Here is a 20,965-nt window from a genome sequence, read left to right on the forward strand (position 1 = left end):
CAAAACATTTTCTCTGGTTGTTGATACTAGAAATGGTCCCAGTTTTGAAGGGTTCCATTCTTTTGTGGTATCTCTACCGACTGACTCTGATTACATTAATCCTCTAGCCAGTGACACTGCCAGTACCACCATCACCATCAGTGACTTTGATGGTGAGATGTAGACGACACACTTATTGACCGGACTGTTTCATGCAATATAATTATAGTAAATAATTATATATCTTTTGCCCTTATTCAGATGCCACTGTTGCGGTAGTAGCTTCCACAGAAACGGGTTTGGAGGGTACAAATCTGACTGAAAAGTGTGCAATGCTCTTGGCTACATCGGGGGACATCTTGACCGATATTATAGTCAAATTTGAGTTGATTCCTGACACTGCAGGTCAGTGTTAATTACACCTGATTGTCTATAATTATGGTAGATTTGTTATTCTTTTATGGTCATGTGATAATTTACCAGCTATATGTGCCTCTGATGGTAACTTTCTGTTCAATATTACATATCTTTCTCTTTCACAGACGCCAGTGACTATGCAGTTGTGGGTAGTCTACAGACTGTGATTCCAGCTGGTTCTACTGCCGGCGATTCGTCACATCATGCCTGTGTGACTATCAGTATAGTCGATGACAACCTTCTGGAAGTGGATGGAGAAAGATTCTCTGTACGTTTGCAATCTGAAAATGCCGAAGTCGGTTCTTCAAATACCATCGATGTTTCTATTACTGATGATGATGGTAACTGCTATTAGTATAGTGTGCACTTTCACTTTCATATTCATCTATATAGCTGGTGATTTTCAACTTTCTTTGGCTACTGATCATGGAGCATTAAGTTTCAATGAAGAATTGGAAGAAAACATTGATTTTCTTTTGACACTGAGCAGAATAGATGGAGAGCCTGTTCGTCTTGCTACCCGGGTCTTGTTCAACGTATCCACAACTGGATTTCCTGCCACTGTTTCTGGTAAGTCAATCCAATAATGTTTGTTGTCAATATTTTTTTATTGTCTCGTATTAACTATGCTACTAAGTAGAGTAGCGATGGTTTTGCATACATGTGAGGTTCTAGTATTTATTGATTAAATTTTCGAGTATAGATTCCTCATGCACAAGAGAAGTACTGTAACAGCTAATACAACTCAGCCTGAAAAATTCGTCAGAAATGAGCTGTAAATCTGTATACATGCATGCATGCATGTACACTGTACAGCCAGAAGCAGACTCCGAGTCTGACCTAATTGCAGATCCATGGCACCCCTTTTCAAATTATTCGTTGACAGGAAATGCAAAATACTTTTAACATTATAGATCTACATGCTGAAGATTATTCATCAAGCCATCAGATAGACTTCGAACTGTTTCTAGTTAAGCCCCTCTTCTATACAAACTACTAGTAATAATACCAGGAGCACACAAAGGGAAGGAGCATGCATCTAACCGTGTAGAAGAGCTGTCTGTGTCTATAAGTGGTTTGACCTCCATATAATTATGGTAGTTGTGAAAGATATGCGAATACATAATTATAACACTCCAGTACGGCGTATTGGAGTCAAGGGCGGATCCAGGGTCAGTTGGTTGCAGGGGCGGATCCAGGGGTGATTTTGAGGGGCTGAAGCCCCCCCCTTTTGAAAAAACTACCTATGTATTGCTAGTCTGAGGTTACAACAATTTTGCCACCAACCTTGTTACTTATGCATCTGCATGTAGACTCACTGACTTAAGAGATGCTAGACAATAGCCAAGTCTAGCTACTAACAGTATAAAGGATGTAGGCTAGCTAGCTGGACATACTAGCTAGATCTAGCTAGCTAGAACTAATAAAGTTGCATAGGTCAAACTATTGCTGTTGCTGAGTCAGCTCCTTGTGCAATGTTTTGTAGCCTCGATCATATCCCAGGCCTCTTTTCCTAGCACAATGCCTTGTGAAGGAGGCTATTGTGCATGCTGTTGAGCTGCAACATGGAGCAGATTTCAGACGTTTTCAGCTAGTTGCAAGGAAGCAGCCTTATCTCCTCTCACTCTCAGTGCAGTCTGGGTAGGCATTGTGATTCTTTTATGTACCCTGCAAGAGTGCATGAATGTAGATGTAACATCTACAGTATACATCCTTTTGTTGATTAGAACGAGTTTTTTGTATTAACTTTTTCATATTCAGTATTCACTTATTAATATGATAGTTCAAAGGTAAAAGTGTGAGCAAATTGTAAAAAGCAAAACATTTCGCCTCCGGTGAGGCGGAAGGGGGATGCTCCCCCTCCCATACCCACCGGCCCCCTGGGTGGCTCCGCCACCCTCGTACAGGGCTTTGCCCCTTTCTACTAGCCCCCCCCTTTCATTTTTCCTGGATCCGCCCCTGGGTTGGGTTCGTATGAACCACCCTTCCAGTTATTTCATATCAGTAATACACTAGCTAGCTACTAGATTATATTGATTGGAGCAAGCTATAGCTACAAAGTTCTCTCTGCATTATAAGAGGGTGCATGGGGCTGGCTATATATTTCTGATAACTGTTGTCATGACCATTTTTTTAGTAAAAATAATGTCAGTAACACTTTTAAGAACCCCCTGGCTTATTCCCAATTCCTGGATCTGCCCCTGAATACCTGAGCAAAGCAAAACATGGCGAGAGGCATTAGCACAGCGCAGCTTGCATAATTCAATAGAAGCTGCTTCTAATTTGCTCCAGCTTGAAACGTTGTTCATAATTATATACAGACTGCACTAAAGTTATTGAGATTTTGGAGTCAATGTATATTTCAAGTAGCTTCAAGAATCATACGGGTTTTGGTGATGTTGTTCACAGTAATTAATTGTTCACAATAATTCCCTTGCATGCAGATCAAGGCATTGATTTTGACAGCCCATCTTCATCATTTATCTATGTTATCTTTGGTGAGTGTGATCCGTGTGATGGTGGATCAATTTTCCAACTTGGAGAGACGGTCAATTTTGTTCAAACATCCGTTAAGGATGTGATGATTTAGAGTTCGATCATGGATATATTCTTGAAGTAGATGGTCCACCTGATGGTATAATCCTGCCAAGTCCGGTACAGATCAACATCAATGATGACGGTATGTGTGTCAGTCATTCACTGAAGAATATATCAGTATAATTATTGTATTGATCTCCACAGAACAATCGACAGTTGGTGTAACATTCGACCAAGCTAACTACAATGTTGCTGAGGGCAGTAGCCTCACTGTGACTGGAAGACTCACTGGACTAACAGGAGAGCTGCAAAGCAACTTCTCTCTCACACTCAGCGTTGATTTCTCTGTTGATACATTAACAGGTAAGCCACTAAAACTGGACTTGTGCATGTGCAATGACAATTAATTGATGGTTATAATTACATGTATACAGATGTTAATGATGTCACTTTCAACCCTGCTGACATGATCATCAATTTTGTTGCATTTGAAAACACAACATTTTCTCTGACTATTGATGCTAACGATGATAATGACTTTGAAGGGCTCCACTCTTTTGTTATATCTCTACCGACTGACTCTGACTACATTAATCCTCTAGCCAGTGACACTGCCAGTACCACCGTCACCATCAGTGACTTTGATGGTGAGATATAGACGACACTCTTTATTGACCTGGCTGTTTCATGCTAAATATCTTTCACCCTTATTCAGATGCTACTGTTGTGGTAACAGCTTCCACAGAAACGGGTTTGGAGGGTACCAATCTGACTGAAACCTGTGCCATGCTCTCGGCTGCACCAGGGAACATTTTGACCGATATTATAGTGAATTTTGAGTTGTTTTCCAATACTGCAGGTCTGTGTTACACCTGAGTTTCTTGTTATCCTTGTTCCTTTGTATTCATGTGATCATTTACGAGCTATTGTGCCTCTGATAGTAACTTTCTGTTTAATTGTATAGCATCTTCCTCTTCCACAGACACCAGTGACTATGCATCTGTGGGTAGTCTACAGACTGTGATTCCAGCTGGTGCTACTGCCGGTGATTCTGTCTGTGTGACTGTCAGTCTAGTCGATGACAACCTTCTCGAAGAGAATGGAGAAAGTTTCTCTATACGTTTGCGATCTGAAAATGCTGAAAGGGGTCTTGCAATCCTCATTGTTTCTATTACTGATGATGATGGTAACTGAGAAACAATAATTATTTCTAATAGTATGCACTTTCACTTACACTTCTTTTCATCCAGTGGGTGATTTTCAACTTTCTTTAGTTCATGGACCATTAAGTGTCAATGAAAAAATGGAAGAAGAGGTCGATTTTCTTTTGGCACTGAGCAGAATAGATGGAGAGCCTGTTCGTCTTGCTACCCGGGTCTTGTTCTCTGTATCCACAACTGGATTTCCTGCCACTGTTTCTGGTAAGTCAATACAAAAAGCTGCTGAGTTGTCTGAAGTAATAATGTTTTTGTCAGAAGTGGATTTTTGTCTCATATAGTATGCTGATAAGTATAGTCCATGGTTTTGCATATACATGTGACAACTCTATAGTATTGGCTTCGTGTTTTCTGTTCTCAGTGTTGTGTGCCTTCACTATACTATGTATGTCTACACTGCCCTGTCAGCATACGTCGACAATTATACGTACATGCCATAATTATAATTTGCTCCAGCTTGAAATGTTGACACATGCACAGACTGTACTAAGATGATCTTTGAACTTACGTGTATGTATAAGCATGCAAGCTTTATCGTAGCGTCATGCATTATAGTGGTGCAATATTCACCTTGCAGATCAAGGCATTGATTTTTTGAGGGTCCAGATTCTTTATTTAGCTATTTCGTCTTTGGTCAGTGTGATCCGTGTGATGGTTTATCATTTTTCGGAATTGGAGAGGCGATCCATTTCATTCAAACATCCGTTAAGGATGATGATGATTTAGAGTTCGATCACGGATATATTCTTGAAGTAGATGGTCCACCTGATAGTATAATTCTGCCAAGTCCGGTACAGATCAACATCACTGATAACGGTACGTGTGTCAGGCATTCATTGCAGAGTTTATCATTAATTATGATGTAGAGCAATCAACAGTTGGTGTAGCATTCGATCAAGCTAACTACAGTGTTGCTGAGGGCAGTAGCCTCACTGTGACTGGAAGACTCACTGGACTAACAGGAGAGCTGCAAAGCAACTTCTCTCTCACACTTGGTGTTGATTTCGCTGTTGATACATTAACAGGTAAGCCACTAAAACTGGACTTGTGCATGTGCAATGACAATTAATTGATGGTTATAATTACAGATGTTAATGATGTCACTTTCAACCCTGCTGACATGATCATCAATTTTGTTGCATTTGAAAACACAACATTTTCTCTGACTATTGATGCTAACGATGATAATGACTTTGAAGGATTCTACTCGTTTGTGATATCTCTACCGACTGACTCTGACTACATTAATCCTCTAGCCAGTGACACTGCCAGTACCACCGTCACCATCAGTGACTTTGAAGGTGAGATCAGTCTTCGGTCTCGAATTATTTTGTAAAATTGGTCAAAAATTTGCTATTATAATTATATACAGCATAATAATTATGACAGAATGGCTTATACGCAATTTCTGATTTGGGTATCATGACTTTGATAATGACATCAATGAATGTTTTGATCACTTCAGATGCTACCATAAGTGTATCCTCTGCCATTGTCACTGGAGATGAAGGTACCAACGTCACTGTTTGTGCTTCTGTGGTGGACACATCGTCAGGCAACATCGATACAGACATTGAACTCCGCTTTGAGCTTGCACCTGACACTGCAGGTACGTGATTAAAATATACATGCATGTATAGAGAAATGAATAGCCTTATTCATTGCTATTTTACGTTGTATTCTTATCTACATAATAATAGAGACTCACAGAGAGCCTTATATATAGTTACTATAGAGATTTCTCTTTCACGGTATTGTTCAATCCTTTCTTCTTAGAAAGTGTTGCTCCACCACGTTTTGAGTGCCATTAGTATACTTACAATGTCAATTGGTTTGTAAACTAGCTGAATGTACGTATAATATATATAATTATATACAAACTATATAATTATCGCTTGCTTGTTAATTTGTACTTTTTCTTTAGATGTCAGTGATTATGATCCCGTGGGAAATTTTTTTGGAATTTTGTTGCTGGTCAAACAAGTATCGGTTCTGAGGATTGTGTAACTATTAGTGTACTGGAAGATGACATTCTTGAAAGTGATCAACGATTTTCAGCTATTTTGTCTTCTGCCAATGCTCTAGTTGATGTCAGTGAGGCCGTTATTGTTATCACCAACACAAATAGTAAGTTACAATAGTAATACATATAGACTAAGACTAAGTACATACAATAATTATAATTATAACAAGTCTGCATGCATAATTACCCTATATCTTCTAATTTATCGGACACTTCTAATTACCCTGGACACTCTTTTGGGAAATTTTCGTTATTCTAATACAACGGACACTCCAGTGCTTTAATATTACTAAATATCCGGACAATACCTTGAAAAGTTGAGTTACATTCATAGACGGCAAGTAACGACTTAGAGTGCTGCAGTTAGAGTAGCTAGTTTTTATAGCTATAGTGCAACTATTCAGTCATACACTGTTCTAGCTAGCTCGCATGCAGCTGCTTGCTTAGCTTGTTCTAATTTTTTCCGGACACTTCGCATGCTCTATAAAAATCTGTTCCAATTATATCCGGACAATTTCCAAAGTTTTTTGCTGTCCGATAAATTAGATTAGACGTGGTTCAGCTTTATTGAGACATTTCGTGGGTAATATTTTCGTGGTTGGAGCTTGCACTGCAGGAAAAGGTAGGCAAGGTCGCTTCATTCGTGGGTAAAATATTCGTGGTCAGATCTTCAACCACGAAAACCATGAATATTTTGCCCCACGAAAATTACCTTCTATTCGGTATAACCTTGACAAGCATGCAATAACTTATAGTAAATTAAAGCTTTTACCAAATAATTGTTACCAATTGCAACTTCTGAGAGATTGACAAAATTGAGCATGCACTGATTATAATAATTATATATATATATTATTATTATAATTAAGTTACGTGTCAATTATGAGTTTCATAAAAAGCAGACCACATGTTTTGAATTGGTAACGAAAAGAAATTTTAGTTCGACTTGCTTCATTGTTACAATAATTATATGTTAATCAGAACTAACATACATAATTATCGTGTCCTGCAGTTCCTACGCTCAACTTCTTATCAAGTGATCTCACGGTGGTGGAGGGAGTAGACGAATTTGTTTTCTATCTGCTGAGAATCACGGACGTACCTGCCGGAGGACTGGAGGGGTTAATCGAGTATGAACTCTTTGTGAGTCCAAGTGGAGCAAGTAAGCACATAATTATGTATAATTATATACTTATATAGACAGTGCTACATGTACATATTTGTACACTAAAGTTTGTACACGTATGTAAATTGATCGTGCTACTTAATTTGCAGCTGTGAATATGGACTATCGAGCGGACAATCCATCAATAGTCTCATTTGGTACCTGTGGAGAGACTACCTCACGGGCTGAACTGGAGGGGGCTCTCTCTACACTAGCTCAGATTGAGATTATAGATGATATGATATTCGACACGGATGATGAGAATGTGATGGTGTTCTTGTTAGCAATTGATAATTTCAGATTAATGGACATCATCATTGTGAACAATGAAAGTACGTAGGTTGCTGTATGCATGTAAGCTGTGCTGTGATTAGGTGTGAGTGCATGCAATTCAGTGATCGATGTGCTATAGACTTCATGCATACATACCCTGTCTTACAATTCGTACATATACTCAATGAAATTTAATTCAACTTGCTAGTACTCAACTGCACAACAACCTTTTGTTTAGCTTATAGCGTTTACTGACACGACAGTATAATACCCATATCTCGATCAAGTTATAGGATTGTTATAGGATTGTCCAAAAGATGCATTTTGTATAGCTCTGTAAGTTTTTGAATGGTGTGTTTAGATTACAAACTTGTTTTTGAGAGATAATGATGTATTTATGTTTTTTCAGGGGCTGTAGTTAGTTTTGATGCTGCGAGCTACGCTGGTACCGAGGGCTTATCTGTCAGTCTGGTTCTGAACCTGACAGGTATTCCAGAAGAAGGTTTCCAGGAAAACTCGCTCACTGTTACCTTGACAACCATCGATCAGGGGAAGACTAGTGAGTAGTTTATGTAATAGTTTAATCAAAGCATTGACCTTTCACCTCCAAATTGTATCAGAATAGCTAAATGGCGACAGATGAATTTATTCTATGATCAGATATCTTGGTTCCAGTATCACATTTTGATTCACCGTCACAGATGCTAGCGACTACAGCATTCCTGTTCTGTTCCAAGTGACATTCCTCTCGCTGACTCCGCCCTTTGTCGTGTCCGACCCAGTAATCGTCACAGCAGTGATGGACAATCTGTTTGAAGACACTGAAACGTTGCAAGTAATGATCTCTGACATTAGCTCCCTATATGTGATATGTACTGAGTGCACTGCAGACCTCAGTTTCCAACAGGCCACGGCTGATAGTAAGTGAACGTATTCAATCCCAATACCTCCCCTCTCCCTCTCCCCTTTAATAATTACTTTCCACTATTTCCCTGTATCCTTCTGTCTTCACTTTCATTTCAGAATCCAGCAATACTGTTAATTTCAGAAGTACATATGTACTTATCTATCTGATCTAGCTAAGTTATTTAGAAGTACAAAAGAAAAGCTGTATGTAGTATTCAAACGCACATTTCTCTCCCCTACCAGTACCTAGTTGGAGCTTTGACAGTGCTACCATCACCGGAACTGAAGGAAGCTCAGTGGATGTGTGTGCCACTCTGTCTGGTATCCCTAGCAATGGACTCGAGTGTGATATTGTACTGCAGCTGACGGCAATGCCTGGGGCTATGAATCAAGGTAACCCAGTGTCCTCACTCTTACGGTTGATGGCTGCATTCAGTGTCTCAGTATTGCTATAGTGAATGACACTGTTTACGAGGGAGATGATCAGAGGTTCAGTGTGATGGGGGGTAATGTTAGCCTTGGCTGTGTCTTCTCAGCGGATGATACTGCTACAGTCTACATTACAGAGAATCTGGAAGATGGTATACAAGCATGCACATAGCTACATATATGTGGTGTTTGAAGCTGAAATTATATACATAGGCTACATAAAACCTATCATGTATTTATCTATGATTGTATGCTGCTACGTTACGTAGCCATAGATAGCTAACCTCGAAATTACCTAAGTTCCCTGCATGGTCTGGAAATTATATCTCAAGTACCGTGATTAATCTGAGAAGTTGTTATGTGCATGCTCTACTTCAGTATTTTTTTAGCTTTGTTGGTATTGTGCCCCACCAGTTCTGTCAGTGAGCCTCAACTCTGATCAGCTGATTGTGATGGAGTCTGATGAAGTAGCGAGTGTGTGTGCCACCATCTCTAATGTACCTGGGGGTGGACTGGATTGTCCAATCATTCTCTCTCTGTCTGCAGTACCTGGGAACAACAAATCAGGTAGGTTTAGAATAAACATACAACAATAAAATAGCTTGTATTTGTTCATTTTATGTATTTGTAATTAGAAGTCCAATTACATACCACAGTATATACAGCTGTACCAATTAAAACGATGAACGTTCCTCGAAAATGTACTTCCACGTAAACCACAGTTGCTAACCTTTCCCTTACTGATGCATGTGATTAAGCATGTCTTTATTGTTTGCTTCTCCCCCTACTCTCAGCAACCAATGGAATGGACTACTCTCTTCCAGGGGAATTCCAGATTAAGTTTGGCTCTAGTTCATTGTCCGGGGACTCAGAGTGTGTGAATGTGACTATCAGCAATGACGACTTTGTAGAGGGCAGGGAAGAGTTTGTTGTCACGGTAACCAGTGTGACGCCACAGGTGGAGCTGTCTGAAATCAATTCAGTTACTGTCATCATCGTAACTGTAAGATACTCCTGAAATAATGATTGTGTCATCCTATGATGAGTGGCAAAACTATAATTACACATCTCATTTGGGAAGCTTAGCTTTAAGTTACATAATATTTTGCTGGTGAAAAATCTTTGCGAATCAGCCAAATCAGTAGAAAATTTGACCCTTTGTGATCCAAGTAATAATTATATTCCGGCTAGGATCTTGTGTATTTACGGTTTTGCCATTTTATGGTTGTGAATTGATCGACCCTCGCAACGTTCGCATATGTTTGTGTAATACGGTATGGCCATACAAATATCTCCCCTCCACACACACACACACACACACGCACAGCTGCAACGGCCTCCTTCTCTCCCGGCAGTATAACAGTGACTGAGTCTGACTTTGTCAACAGCAGTGTATGTGTGGTGCTGACTTCTCTGCCATCTGGAGGTGCACTAGAGTGTGACATTGACATCACCTTGACTCCTCTTCAAGACACGGCAGGTCAGAAAGAATAGATTATAGCTAGTTAATATAGTGCTGTATAATGGCTTGATATTAATTTCAGTAGAACCAGAATGTACCTTGGCATTTAATTTCAAAGAGTGTAAGGAGGCATTTCGTAGTTCTTTGGTAGTTGAGCTGTTATGCGACACCTATTGAGACTGTTGTTGTTCCACATAAACACATGCAGTATTGAACGAGGACTTTGAATATTTTGAGACTGTATTGATGATTCCTGCTGGGACTGCCCTAAACCAGCCTGTATGTGTCTACGAACTCCAGTTTGGAATAGTGGACGATCAGATTGTGGAGGACTCTCAATCTTTCAGTGTTGTGCCGTCGAGTGTGTCCCCTGCCAACACTTTGACTGTTTCTGATTCCATCTATGTTACCATTCAGGTGAATTTCTTCTGTTCAATGATTCTCCACAAATTTATGGTACGAGCCTCACTGTGGACTATACCATATCCAGGTGTGCTCAAGTGTTGTGTCAAGTCTTAGTGAGAACAGCCGAGTTTGACTGTAAGTATAATAATATACACCTGATGTTTGTGGCTATGATAATAGTAACAAAATAATGTTCTATCTTAATTTTCCCCCTCCACACACACACACAGGTTCTCCCCCTACTGGTAGCTACACTGGACAATGGTACCAAGAGTCAGCCACAAGCAGGGCGACTATCAATAGCCTTGCTCTAACTATTGTGCCATATTGCTCCAATCAGGATGTTCCAATGTTTGAAAACAGAAAATTCCGTATAGGTATAAGACTGCATTCATGCACTATTCATAATAGCACGAGAGACACGTACGACATATTAAACTTTTCGGCTACAATTAGTAGAGGGTATGTATATTTACGTAGCTATACAACTGGTAATCCTCTATATTATTGTTCCAACTCCTGCAGACAACACACAGTGTAGTGTGGTATTCACTGGCCAGCAGTACGAGGTTGACCCCGTATCTGGTGACGTGACTGTGGAGTGGGCCGGAACTGGACCAACTGCTGACATTCGTATCAGTGAATTCACGTGTCGTCTGCCCGATGGAACATCTACAGATTGTGAGCTAATCACTACCATTCACTATTCCAGTGTACACACAGACTCTGTAGCATTTTCTTGTTTTCACTGATAATATATGCCTTTAGTAGCTGCCACCACAAGCTGAGACACACACACACGCACACGCACACGCACACGCACACGCACACGCACACGCACACGCACACACACACACACACACACACACACTACTATCTATTTGATGCCTGTTGCTAATTCTAAGAACCAAAATTTGAGGTTAATGTTTGTTGTATGCTTGCTTCAGCTAGTTTAACCACATAGAAGAACCCACATTCCCCAATCACACTATCAACTACATGTACCACAAAACCTGACCCAGACAATACAGGGTTGTACTTTATACCTAAGCCCCCCTCAGAAGTTTTCTTTTAAAAGCCAACTTGAAGTATCACAGCAACCAATATCAAGTCCAAGTTAGAAGATAAGTCTTATAATTTATGTCAGCTTGACCTCAACGTTTTACAGCTTTACAATAATTATTCAGCATGGCCCCAATGTGAATAGATGTACAATAACTATTGGGTGTTATATAGCACTGTAGTTGCATGTGTATGTGACTGAATGCAACAGATGAATGGGGAGAGTTGGTGCACCATTAAAGACTCTTTAACCCATCATTCTCGGCTCTCCAGGCCGAGCATCTGTATGCTTTTCTGTTTCTGTCTGTTTCTGTGTTGTGTGTACCTTTAGTCAATTAAAGAAATCAGATCAGCATGACCACCCCCCAGTAACATACATGTGTACATAGATAACTAATTATGAGTACAGTACTGTAATCTATAAATATAGTAGGATGTGTAATAATGTAAAGTAATACTAAGGATAAAGAAAAGACACAGCGCTGACAGCATTTTTCTTAAAAACGCACAGAAAGACACATACATGTAACAGGTCAAATTCTATCAATTACTACATCTACATGTACACATAATTACCCAAACCCCCTCCCCCTGGCCTCCCTTGAGAGTAGTTAAAACCAGCAGATTAGACCCAAAAAACACAATTCATGCAAGTAAAGACTAGATCACAAGAGTTGAAGGTAATAAAGTACAAATAAATAAAACTGCATATTATTGTAATAGTATAATAATAGTTAGAAGCATGAATATAAATAATAGCTAGCTAGCTTACCAGCTTGAAATTAGTTATTCCTGCAGCCATTCATGTCTCATAAGTTTAATTTGTAAATGCATTATAAGGAAATAGGAGAGGTGGTTACCCAATTCTACGGTCAGATAAGGCAGTTCCTCGCAATTTATTTTTTCGTTTCAACCCCTCCAACACACACACACACACACACACACACACACACACACACACACACACACACACACACACACACACACACAGGCACCAGTCCGTTTGTGCTCACTGGTCTAGCTCCAGGTAACCACACATTTGTTGTAACCCCACTACAAATCAGCGATACTAGCCTGCCTCAGTGTGGCAGTGGGAGGGGACTGATTGGTCAATTCATTGTAATCCGATTGTAAAGAACTACATGTAGCTGTTTCATGCATGTATACACAGTCATGCATTAATATTTATGTATCAGTAGATTATTGAACACAAGATTATCCGTCTTTATTTTTGATCCATAAGATTTTTGGAATTAATATCAAGCATAATTATATATACCATCCGACTAGAAAAACATTTGCAATGTGAAAAATTGCTAGGATTGGCCAGGGGAACCACAAAAAAGCGTGGGAACAAGAAATCAGACAAGAGCATAACTCCAATCCGTTACAACGTCAATCACATGTATACTGGTAGTTTTCCCATGTTTTCCCAGCCAATATGCCACGCAATTTTTACTGGTGGAGTGATGACCAATCCCTATATATATTTATTATACATTAGAATGTGGGGCACATAATCATGATGATTTGTGATGAATTGATGTTCCTAATACATGTAGTGTAGAGCAAAGGTACACACAGTCCATCCATGCGTAGTAACATGCACGGACCGTACTGGTGACTGCATGGAATGATGTGGTGGATGGAAGCTGATAGGTGGATCTGGAACACAGTCTATTATTTAATATACTATGTATTGTACACGTTCATGACGTTGTAACGGATTGGAGTTATGCTCTTGTCTGATTTCTTGTTCCCACGCTTTTTTGTGGTTCCCCTGGCCAATCCTAGCAATTTTTCACATTGCAAATGTTTTTCTAGTCGGATTCCCTTTCTTTTTCAGTACAGTTTACGTATCATGACATACATAAGTGGAACGTCAAGAGGCAGTACAAGAAGAGAAGACAGGACTAATCAGATATCTTCTCGAATATCTCTGGACTAATAATTATAGTATAATGAGTAATAATTTATTGCTTGATAATTATTTTGAATTTGCGAATCAGTATTAAATGACAGCCATTTTAAGAGCATGATATCTAGCCAGTGCATATAGCATGCCTGTCAGAGAAAGGGAGCTAGAGCTGAACAGTGTGAAGAAAAGGAACACCTCAGGCTCTGGAAAAGCACTGCTGCACTGATTTTAGGCGCACGGTTTATTAGCCACGCCTATCTATTATTATTGGCCACAACACAATTGCTGAGTCATTAAAGATGGCGGAATTGTCTAGGTAAGAGAAATAGAGACTGAGAGGTCTTCTGCCTCGTGGAAGCAATCGCAAATCTGAAGAAGCGCTTTGTAATCCAGGTTGTAGTCGTTTGGAAACCCTGTGCAGAATGTCCTGGAGATGGCTGTACTTGGAGTAAATGCTGGGCAAGAAACTTACTTACTTACTTACTCACTTACTTACTTACTTACTTACTTAGTCAGTCAGACAAAGAGCGGTGAAACGTCGAAATAGTGCAATTTTTAAAATGAAAATATTCATTCATTAAAATGTTTATGGATTATGAAATGAGAGATACAAAGAGAGAAAAGGCTAAATAAACTATCTGTTCAGCCAGTTTCTTGATGTGGCCTTTCCCTGCAGAGATAGAACAGTTTGAACATGAGTCAAAATAATTGAAATATTGCTAAACACGGGCAAACCCACTGCCAATCCTATGTAAAACCTACTGGTTTTACTAATAAATAACTAGCTGAACTAAAGGGGCAACTTAGATTCGAAACTATGTACTCTTTCTGGAATGTAAACGTAAATCACTGTCGCACCTCCTCTGCATGGTGTACCAGACCACAAAAAGCACAATTAATACTTAACAAGATCTAGCATTGTATGGTATACTATAGGAAGGCACACAGTCATACATAGCTAGTATTGGTATTTTCTCTCTGCACAGGCTTGCCTCTCTTCTCTAACCATGCTGTGGCAGTCTACATGGACAAAAATGGCATAGAATATCACGCATGAAAAACAGCACAAGAAGACTAGTTAAAATTTTTATGAACCTTTGAGAGACCTATTAAAACTGACTTGAACTTGAAATACTACATGCACATGGTGGTCACCATGGAACTATTGATCAAAGGTAGGCTTATAATGAAGCAATGCAACAAAAAACAAAGTGTTAATTGTACAGTTCTAAAGTTGTATAATAATGCTGCAGGTGAGTGTTACCTCCTGCACAGTATTCTAAACACTTGTGTGCTTACAGTAAGCACACAAAGTATAGTAAGCCTTACTAGCTGGAGTATTGCTGACTCAGCACTTTACAACCTCACACAGAAACACGTGTAGCTCCGCTTTGCAGGGTTGCCTGATTCTGGGAATTGTACTGCACTCTATCTAGATTGTACTCAGCTTGTGTCAGTTAGCTCTAGCTGTGTAGTTTGGCAAAAATGGGGATCGGTACGTTCTGGCGCAAATCGAAAAATTCGGTAGTTTTTTTGTTATCACTGCATGCTCGGACTGGAAGCGACTTGGCCTATCCAAGTTTTCGCTGGATAGTAGTCCCATGGCCATCGATCTGTTAGTGTGTGTAATTAGTTTTAATCAGTCTTGTTTGTTTTTTGCGTTACACGCCCTTTTACCTGACGCACTTTGATGTCTGACGGAGTTCGGCGACTTACTCTATATGCACTGTGGACTAGGATCACAGCAAAGAAGCCTGGAGTCTCAGAGAAGTATGGCTCCTGCATGGAGTAGGATCCCAGAGTGAGACAACAAACCAGTCACAATTCTAGCTTTCTATTGTAGTGACCCTTTTCCATTGTTCCTGGTACGATCACTTTAGCTGTAAACACGTAGGGTACATACATTGTGTCTTCGTTAGCTATGAGCATGGACCTAATTTTCGTGGAGGATTGCTAACCCACAATACAGTTGCGCTATATATATATATACAGTTGGATATGAGTGTAGTGTTACCATCATCATTGATGGCATGGATCAGCACAAGACCAATTTTAATGTAAAATTCATTATTAATACTTTTTGAGCGAAAGCATAACATGGCGAGAGGCATTAGCACAGCGCAGCTTGCAACACTCGTTTATTATTAGCAATTGTCTGCAGTCATGCATGCATGCATGCGTGAGTATACATGAGTATAATTGGTCCTCATTTATTTAAAATAAATAATTATATGACATATAATTATTGCAGCCCGCGCCAGTAAGGTTCCAAAAAGTCATCACTTTTCCTAAGCAATGAGCATGCACATTAGAGAGCCCTGCCCACATATAAATTGCACTACAGATCACGATCATTCAAGCTGAGTTACTAGCTTGGTAAGTTGATTTCCAGTGTGTTCTTGTGTGAAAGGGGGTTCCATGGAATCCATGGAACCTGTCTGGATCCGCCACTGCGCGCTGTTCTTGACTCTTTTCGTTCATATATATACTAGCTGCACTGGGCACCTATTTTACGATTTGCACGGCTGTTACTGTGTATACATGGCATGTGGGGGTGCATGTGTGTGAACAATAAAATATTGGACACAAAATAGTATAATTTTGTAGCTGTTATAAAATGATAAGTAAATTAGTTAATCGGCCGTCTCTCTGTCCACAGTACAGAGGAGGAGTGTGTTGACATCGGACAAAACAACCAAACTACTGTCACTATATACTGCATGGATAATGATTGTGCATTGAGTTGCTTAAAATAGTACCGTTACGTGCTCAGCTTACGCAAACTGTAAACACACACACAGAGGCCATAAATCAAATTCTTGGGTCTATGGTGATCTCATCATCGTTTAAATGTCAGACAATCATGTTGTTTGCTACAGTGATGGGTGTACTGAGTTTGACCCCTATACGTGAGCATCGTCATGGATGACACTGAATCCAATAAACAGAACTACGAGATTGGAATGGTGGTAAGAGCATGCTTGTATGTATACCGCATCTATACCTGTCACACAGATTAGACTGCTGTGTGTATGCATGTGGGATCTAATTTCAACGATATCCTTGTAGGTTATCGTGGTATTGAAACCCTGGAGAGATTCCGTTTGGTAAATGAGCTTGAAAGTTAGCTCCTCCCCTGACACTTACTGCATGCATCTCTTCAACCCACTCAAGATACCATTTATGAAATGAGGCCGCCTTCTCTGTTTATCTGACACTCAAGTAATAATATTATATGTACTGTTAGCACTGTCAGCATTCTTGATAACAATAAAGTTTGTATATGATAGTTTTTTCTTATTACTAGCCAGACAATTTGGTTTTGAATGCCATGCACACGCTCATCTCATGCAAACTATGAGATATGTATAGTGTCCTTAGCTGTATGTGCACTTCTTCATATACAGTACTTTTCAAGTAGGTTGAATCATTCAAAGTTGAATGTTGAAGTGAGTACTCACACCACTAAACCACAAAACAAAGCTGATCATGATTATGATCTACCCACAAGCTTCATAATTATGTACAAATGTATGTGTATCTTTGCTTGAACTTCTCCTAAGTAAGTGCCTAGATTTTCAAAGAGTATCTGTAGCACTGTTACGGATTCAACATAGGATGAGGACCATGCATGCCTTTGCTACTTTGGCTCGACATCTCCACTTCTCCTGAACAAATGCTCTATTCACAGTACTTTTGCTGATGTACATTAATTCTCTTACTTGGTTTGCTTAAGTAGTGTAGCAACACTCTGGACCTCAAGTCATTTGAATTGTTGCTTAAAATAGTACCGTTACGTGCTCAGCTTACGCAAACTGTAAACACACACACAGAGGCCATAAATCAAATTCTTGGGTCTATGGTGATCTCATCATCGTTTAAATGTCAGACAATCATGTTGTTTGCTACAGTGATGGGTGTACTGAGTTTGACCCCTATACGTGAGCATCGTCATGGATGACACTGAATCCAATAAACAGAACTACGAGATTGGAATGGTGGTAAGAGCATGCTTGTATGTATACCGCATCTATACCTGTCACACAGATTAGACTGCTGTGTGTATGCATGTGGGATCTAATTTCAACGATATCCTTGTAGGTTATCGTGGTATTGAAACCCTGGAAAGATTCCGTTTGGTAAATGAGCTTGAAAGTTAGCTCCTCCCCTGACACTTACTGCATGCATCTCTTCAACCCACTCAAGATACCATTTATGAAATGAGGCCGCCTTCTCTGTTTATCTGACACTCAAGTAATAATATTATAAATTATGTACTGTTAGCACTGTCAGCATTCTTGATAACAATAAAGTTTGTATATGATAGTTTTTTCTTATTACTAGCCAGACAATTTGGTTTTGAATGCCATGCACACGCTCATCTCATGCAAACTATGAGATATGTATAGTGTCCTTAGCTGTATGTGCACTTCTTCATATACAGTACTTTTCAAGTAGGTTGAATCATTCAAAGTTGAATGTTGAAGTGAGTACTCACACCACTAAACCACAAAACAAAGCTGATCATGATTATGATCTACCCACAAGCTTCATAATTATGTACAAATGTATGTGTATCTTTGCTTGAACTTCTCCTAAGTAAGTGCCTAGATTTTCAAAGAGTATCTGTAGCACTGTTACGGATTCAACATAGGATGAGGACCATGCATGCCTTTGCTACTTTGGCTCGACATCTCCACTTCTCCTGAACAAATGCTCTATTCACAGTACTTTTGCTGATGTACATTAATTCTCTTACTTGGTTTGCTTAAGTAGTGTAGCAACACTCTGCACCTCAAGTCATTTGAATATGCATCTAGATGAACACCCACACATGTAGTCAGTGCTGTGTATTATCATGCATGGCATCATCACACTGACAGGCTGTGACAGCCACCTACAGTTGTATCAGCTTTGTGGTTTAGTGGTGTGAGTACTCACTTCAACATTCAACTTGGAATGATATTCAACCTACTTGAAAAGTACTGTAGCTGTTAGTGTGCAGTTTCTTGCTTTTTTTGTCCTCTCCCTATAAGTACCACCCATACACTTGAAATGTAGACACAAATGTATTATGTACATCGTACCAATTGTACCCACATTGTTAATTTGGTTGTTCTCTTCTCTATTTTCAATATGATCCTATTTACTCTTTCCTCCCTGTATAATATATAGTTGAACTACAGATGGTGGGGTGGCCAATGTGTGTGAGAGTGACGGTCCTGCCACGGTGTGTGCAGCTGAGAACGGACACTGAGAGAGAAGCCACTGCCATGCACTAGTACTGTGCAAACATCCGATCTCAGTGCTCAGAGTGAGTCATGCATGCATGCTGCATGCATTGTGGGGTTTCTATACCTGAACCTCAGGAGCTGTATTGTCGACGATAACCTGCCTATAATACTGTCATCATCTACAACGATGAAGGTACGATAAACTTCCCCATTGTTTGGGCTCTACATCAATTAAATTACTGAATTTTTGTAAAAGAGAAAGAGCGTTTAATTTTTTGTTTTTTTGTAGATGTTGATGAGTTGCTTCTTTTCAACGACTCTCCACAGGTTGTTGGTAATAGTATCACTGTATGTGAACTACACCGGTGTGCTCAAGTGTTGTGTCAATTAAGTCAGAGCGAGAATAGCCGAGTTTGACTGTGAGTATAATTTTATATATACTTTTTGTAGCAGGTGCATGATTGAAAAGAAGCATAATTTTATAGACTGCACATTTTACTAGATCTTTAATTTATGTGGCTATATATGAAGAATGCCATGCCGTGTTGATAACGAACGATTTTCTATCTTTAATACTATTCTTTACCCCTCCCAACACAGGTTCTCCCCTACTGGTATATAGCCTCACTGCATGGACAATGGTTTCAAGAGCAGTCACAAGCAGGAGGGGACTATCAATAATCCTGTTGTGCCACGCTGCCCCAGTCAGGATAGTGGTTGAAGAAAGATATTTCCGTATCTAGGTATTGTAACTGCGTGTAGTACATGTTATTAAGTCTGTATCAGGAGAGACTTTGTGTGGAATGTACCGTATAGCGCGAAATTTTCGAGGCACTTAAATTTTGTGGAATGGCAAAGCATTTCGTTGAATTATACGCACACGCTATACGTTGTGTCTTCCGTTAGCTATAAGCATGCATTCGTGGATATAATTATAGAGCCAATTATGTCCCCAAGTTTTGTAGCCATGCTTTTATTCTATATATATTATGAATAGACATTTCTTCTGCTGCATAAAATATTATACTCTAGTGTGCATGAATTAGTGGGTACACATAACGTAGTGTGTGCAGCCTGTGCATGTTGTGTGTGCAGAGGGCTCTCGGTAACTAGAGGCAGAGCATTTATCTATAGCTATACCTAGGTATATACATAGCAAGTGCTATGTATGCACTGTGACATGCATAGGAGGGAATTTAAGACAACATTTTTGGCACGCTCATACGGTAATTCAAAAATGTCTTTAGAGTAAACAATTCATTACAAGAACAAGAGTATCAATCATTCTACCAGCATACTTGCATGCAGTGATTGTTACCTGATTCATGCTCACAACTGCATGTCAGTTCCAGCTAGATTAGCCTCGAATCCAGGCCGATTAAAATACGGCCTGGTATGTAATTAATCATAGGCGTGGTCCATACACGCCTACGTACTATCTGCTTTATAGCCTAGCTAGCTAGCTGTGGCCCTCTATGGTGTTGTCGAGAAGGCTTGCACACTAGTCTGAAACCAGAAGAGGCTCTCATCTACCTCTAATGGTTGGATATATAGTCGTGATGTTTTGAACTTGGTTTCTGTAAATTAATGGTTTGTTTCTCTCTAGCTATAGCTCTTACTTGCACTGATCATTTGTAGCTACATCTACATGTTAGCACTATAATTATTTTCGTGAGTATTAATTTATGCTATTTTTATGCGAATGAAAGCAAAAATATGTACTCGCAGATAATTGACTTGCGAGTAATTAGAAACCCTATGGAATAACATTAATTTCACAACTTGACAGGATTTAGCAGAATAACTATACACAGGTTATTTAATACCAGCAAAATAGTGACATCACAGACAAATCTACCTGTGAAAATAATTATGTCACCTAATCCTACCAAACATGCATGCCGGCATACCTGGGTAGTTAGAGGTACTGCATGGCT

At 39.6% G+C, this 20,965-nt stretch overlaps 1 protein-coding gene across 1 annotated transcript in view; it reads left to right on the plus strand.

Annotated features, from left to right (window-relative positions):
• The window catches only part of LOC135352059 (uncharacterized), a gene marked incomplete in the record, with an annotated part of 851,949 nt that overhangs the window by 805,156 nt on the left and 25,828 nt on the right, over positions 1-20,965 (plus strand).

This window comes from Halichondria panicea, chromosome 1 (genome assembly GCF_963675165.1).
Source record: "Halichondria panicea chromosome 1, odHalPani1.1, whole genome shotgun sequence".
NCBI classification, from domain to species: domain Eukaryota; kingdom Metazoa; phylum Porifera; class Demospongiae; order Suberitida; family Halichondriidae; genus Halichondria; species Halichondria panicea.